This window comes from Muntiacus reevesi, chromosome 3 (assembly GCF_963930625.1).
Source record: "Muntiacus reevesi chromosome 3, mMunRee1.1, whole genome shotgun sequence".
NCBI classification, from domain to species: domain Eukaryota; kingdom Metazoa; phylum Chordata; class Mammalia; order Artiodactyla; family Cervidae; genus Muntiacus; species Muntiacus reevesi.
The window spans coordinates 175,589,472-175,595,455 of NC_089251.1; positions in this window are offsets into that span (position 1 = coordinate 175,589,472).

A 5,984-nucleotide genomic window follows, 5' to 3' on the forward strand; every position below is an offset into this window, starting at 1 on the left:
GAGGACAGTCTTGTGGGACTGAGTTCTTAACCTGTGAACCCTGATGCTGTCTTCTGGTAGACAATAGTCATGTATGGTTGTGAGAACTGGACCGTAAAGAAGGCTGAGCACTGAAGAACTGATGCTTTCAAACTGTGGTGCTGAAAAAGACTCTTGAGAGTCCCTTAGACAGCAAGAAGATCAAACCAGTCAAGCCTAAAGAAAATCAACCTTGAATATTCATCTGAAGGACTGATGCTTAAGCTGAAGCTCTGATCCTTTGGCCACCTGATGCAAAGAGTTGACTCATTGGAAAAGACCCTGATGCTGGGAAAGATTGAAGGCAAGAGGAGAAGTGGACGACAGAGGATGAGATGGTTGGATGGCATCACCAATTCAATGGACATGAGTTTGAGCAAACTCTGGGAGATAATGAAGGATTGGGAAGATTGGATGTCGCAGTCCATGGGGTCACAAAGTGTTGGACATGATTGAGTGACTGGACAACAACCACAGCTGGTGTCAGAAAATTGCTTGGTCATGAGGGGGAAACCCTCCAAAACACATTGTTACTGATTGAAAACCTTTCTTCCCCTGCATCCAGAGAAGGGAAGCCTTGAGCTATTATGGGAATGGAGGTGGGAAAGACCTCAGCCTTAGTGTCTAAAGTCTTAATGAACTGTCCTTGTTAGCCTAGGGTTGAAATCTCAGCTCTGCCACTTCTAGCTATACAATCTTGAACAATTTACTTACACTCTTTAAGCCTCTTTGAGTTTATCCCCTGAAAGTTTTATAAGCATTTTATGAAATAAAAGGGATTGAGCAATTGCACAATTTCTGATATGACATAGATACTCAATAGATGACAAGCTCCTCCCATTTCTCACCATGATTGGAAACTTGAATAGTGGGTAAAGCACTGAGTTAGATAAAACTAGATTCAAGTCCACACTGATTTAGACCTAGGCTATATTCAGACTTACCCCTTGCAAATGTGGAATCTTGATCATGTTAAGTAACATTTACTACCCTCACTTTTCTCAGTTTTAGAAGAAACTTAATAAAATACATCTCCAAGAGGTCTTGTGAGGATGAAAGTAAGGATCAGACCTACTGTTTATATAGCCTTAGCATAGTTGCTGGCCTGGACTAAATTGAATAAATTCTAGCCAATATTATCAGTACTCCAGCAATTATTTAGGTTTCTTGTCCTTCATTAAGCTTTCTCAGGCTGATGATCAATGAAATAATTTAGTTCACAAAAATACATTTCATTCTCATTATGGGCTAGGCACTAGGCTAGACGCTGTGGGGAATCACAGAAAAATAAAATATCATGCCTGTCTTCAAAGTATTCACAGTCTTATGGAGTGAACAGATATGTACTTATTAGCAGGAAAATGATAAATAGTTGCAAAATGAGAGGAGAAAGGGTTAATTCTTAACATAGAGATCCAAAGTTCCCCAGAAAGCTGAGTTTGTAAGGTTGAGTAGCATTCCAAAGACAGAGGGTTAGAGAAAGGGTGACAGGAATTTTTAAAGACTTTGTAGCAATACTAAATATGAAATGCTTAATGTGTTTGGAGAGTAACTGATTCTTGGGGTGTGTGTATGTGTTGCAGGTTGTTTTCAATAATCATATACTTAGTTTTTTTCTTTTTCAATGGTGGGAGTTGCTTCTTATTCAATTATATATTTCACACAACCCCTCATGATATCTTGCACAAAGTAAAGTTCAACGAAATGAATTAAATTGAAGATACTTTCACATTAGATTTTAATTTCCCAAATATCCTAGGGTTTATTGCCTTTTTTGCATAATGTTTATTTTATAGAGTCATCCCAATTAATGTGCTTAGGTATCTCTACTGACAGTGTTTCAGAAATAATAACAGCTAGAATTTTAAAATTTTCCTAGCCATTTACTTGACTTGAAATTGTTCAGCCTTCATACTAACTTCTGTAAAAAAAAAACTGCAACAATTTAGACACCACCCTGTCTTTTGATTCGTGCTGATAATTATGAGATTTCTTCTAGTCAAGGAGCAGTAACCAAGGAGTACTGTCTCTTTGAGTGAAAGGACCTGGAGGTGGAGATGGAGAGAAGCGGACATTCCCTAGCAAAGAGCTGGCTTATCCAGAGATGCACAAATGTTAAAACAGGAGTGAGCAAAAGACCAGTGAGCCATGTCCTCATCAAATGAACTCAGCTGGATTATTCACTGCTGACCTACCCTACCTATGAATGAAGGGAGGAGGGAGAAATGAGAGTGAATGCAAAGAAGGGCATGATAATGCTGTTTGTTTTAGGTGTTTAGGTAGGCAAGAACACACTTTAGAATTAGGGGTATTGCCAGAGGCAATCAATCCTCAAATGTATTTGAATCAATTTTGTTTTATTAAGAGCATAATTTAAAAAAAGGATTATGAGAGTCAAAGAATTATTATTTCAATGTTTACTTTATATTATGCATGAAGCATTACCTTGTCAGCTGACCTTGAATTTTATCTAGCGTGTCCTTCGATCATCAAGTTTTTCCTCACTCCTGGACCACACTCTCCTTCAGTTACCACCTTTTCTCTCTTTCCATTTCCTCCCCTCCCCTGCTCATTTATAGGAAAAAATTACAAAAGTTGTCTCTCCTTAGTTCTCCTCCACTGGTAAAGACAACAGTGTTCTTCCCAGAATTGGTCCACTGGGCAGCTCTGGGTTCTCATCTCACTGGATCTCTCGCTGATACATGCTTGTCTCTTCCTACTGATCTGTTTCTCTCTGGTTGCTCTCCTCCCTCTTCAGTTGCTCTTTCTCAGACTGTTGTGATTCTCCATCACCCTCAATAACCACAATATGGTGATGTTTCTTGGAGATCCTGGTTCTCTTCTTTACCTACACGACTCCCTAGGTAATATCAAGACTTAACGGTTTTATAGGTTGTCTATATTTTTTTGACACTGAAATGTTCATCTTTGATATGTCTCTGAACTCCACTCCTTTATATCCACCCACCTACTTACCATGGCCTAAACCAAACTCTCAGTTCCCACCCACAGTTTGTTCTTCCGTAATGTTTCACCATCTCAACAATCATCTCCACTTTTCTGTTGTTCTTGCCCCAAATCTTGGAGCTATCCTTGACTCTGTGCCTTCTCTTACTCCCCACATCTAGTCTGCCAGTCATTACCTTTACTTAGTCTTTTAAAATATTTTCTAAAAAAAAAAAAAAATAAAATAAAATATTTTCTAATTGCCTGCTATATATCTGCTACTGGGAGCTGCAGATACAGAAGAGAATAAAGCAGACAAAAGCCCTGCCCTCAAGTTTTGGTGACTTAAAATGGATCCATAGTCCAGTCAACATTTGTCTCCCACACATCACCATCACTATCACCCTAGAAAAAACCACCCACATCTCCCTGGGTTAGTACAAGAGCCTCATGCTTCCACTTGTGTCTCCCATAGTTCTCTTCTCTCCACACCAGTCAGAATGATCCCAAGGAGTGCTCAGTCACTCAGTCGTGCTATTGCTCTGATGTTCCGTCCTGTGGCTGTTCCAGTCACATTAGCCTCCTTGCTCTTCCTTTCAACACTTTAAACCACTTAGGACACATGACTTTATTCATGCTATTTGGCACATGTCTACACTTCAGATGGTCCCTAAACCATCACCTTTCTGAGCAGACCTTCCCTGATCTTTAATATAAAAGAGCATTCGTACGTTCATCACTCTGTATTCCCCTCTCCTGTTTTATGTCTGTCTGTATGAATGTATGTCTTAGCAGCCTCTTCCATCTAGAATGTATGTCTTTGAAAGGACTTTGTTTAGCTCGCTGCTGTATCTCCATCTCCCAGAGCAGTGCCTGGAAAATACTATGCACCCAATAAATATTTACTGAGTTATATTTGGTCCCGGGATTCTATAATTGGTTAATTTACAAGTATGCTAACATAAAGTCCCTTTGGATCAAGTTTCTGCATTTGCAAGTCAACAAACACCAGATAAGTGTGCAGTTCATGGCCCAGGAGCAGAGTGACTCAGCTGCCCTGTGACCCCATAACATTTTGTTCTATCAAAATTAATCATAAACTTTCAAATCTGAAAGGGAAGTATCCCATCACTTTGTTATGACTAGTTTCTCATATTTGTTAAACTATGAAACAGAGAGCCTGTTGTAAATAGGCAGTGACAAAAGTCCCTGGGAGGTGGTACAGGTAACCATCAGCCAGTGATTTATAATCCTTTATATCAAATTAATCATCTGGAAATTAGGCATGTGGATACACAATGAAGACAGCTGATCTATGTACAAGGGGTGAGGGGGGTGGTAAAGGCATGCACTTTGATTCTTAGTGAACTCTGTAGAACACCACTTCAGTCTATCATGAAGGCAAGAGCAGTTGAGAAATCCTGGATAAAAGGCCCACATGCAGGTACTTTCAGAAAGAAACAAAACAAAAAGCCAAAACAGTAATGTGGGTGCCCTAAAAGGACTTATTTAAATAAAAGACGAGTATTCGTGCAATCAGACCATTGATCTCTTATTCAGCTGCTACTACCCAATTCACCTCCACCTCAATCCAGCCATGTGGGATGTTTTACCATTCTACGTCTTTGGTAGCTCTGAGCTTCTATGTGTAATTTTATGTGGTTAGTCTTCTCTTGCCCCATAAATTGCACACCCCAAATTCTGTCTGTGAGATCCAGTTCCAATCCAAAATTCTTGATAAACTCTCTTCTGACTCTTATGATCAACTTGGTTGCTTTTTCTCCTCTATCCATTTGTACAACATGCCTGTTATAGAACCTCAGTGCGTTAACTGGCTTGTGGCTTTAACCCATGTCTGTTGGCTTCTTGAAGATAAGAAATATTTTCATTATTGTTGGGCCTCTAGCACCTAACCTAATGTCCTCTCATAGTGAAATACCTTCTCACAACTTTGCTGAAATTAAGAAAATAGCCTTAAGTATTATGACTTCTATAATGTGTATTTTAAACTTTCAAAGCTACCATAATGCAAATCTATTTGTATCAAACATGATATATAAAAATGATCTTTTTTTATTTATCTCAGAAACACAGACTAGTGTAGTAGACCACGTTATTTTTTAATGTTGGGAAGCACCTGTTTACAATAACAGAATGCATTTTCATTGCTTTTTCTGTAGAAGAGCACAGAACATCGTATTGGGATCAATTCAGTCATCTTCAAAAGATTCTCTACTAAATAGGAAGAAAATGGTGATTTCCAGATTGATTTTCATCTTATGTTGGGTTTATAAATGCTAGAACTGAAGCATTGACTGGTAGAATGGCTTACTCAGTTATTAAGTATGATATAATTACCTATCTATTTTATGTACTTTTATTTCCCTTTTAGAACTTCATCCTTAGTTTTGTACCTCTCTTGGTAATTTCTGGATATTGAAAAAGCTTTTAGTTTTAAAACAACAATCATTCACTGTTCCTCAAATGTGTTAGAATTAATCTCTTCCATATCTCTTTTTTTCCCCTTTTTTTTAAACAATGACCAGATTCTGCTTCGTATTATTATTATAACTATTAGCTTTTCAACTCTTATCTGTGAATCTGATCTCATTTTTAGATGTTTACGAATCTGACACTGGAAGAGAGAGCTTTCAGGACAAGGACTGTTGTTCATTTTTATAAACTCCTCATTCTAGAAGGTGCTTCCCCTTTGTAAGCTGCCTGTATGAGATATCCATTCTTGGCTTCTTTCGGATCTTGATGGGACAGGAATGTCAGGACATTAAAAGAAAAACAAGGCCTATATTCCCCTTTTATTGCCCATTAACCATGATGCTAAATACTCACAGCCAGCCCCTGCAATGCTGTCAGCCCCTGTGTGGGTGAGATTTTTCCAAGCTCATAAGTGCTTAGACACCCAGGGTGGGTGGAGCTGCTGTGGATAAAGCTGTCGCTATGTTCTCAGTCCGTAGCCAAGCCACAGGGAAGCCCACTAGTAGATCCAGCAGGGGGAGGATGTT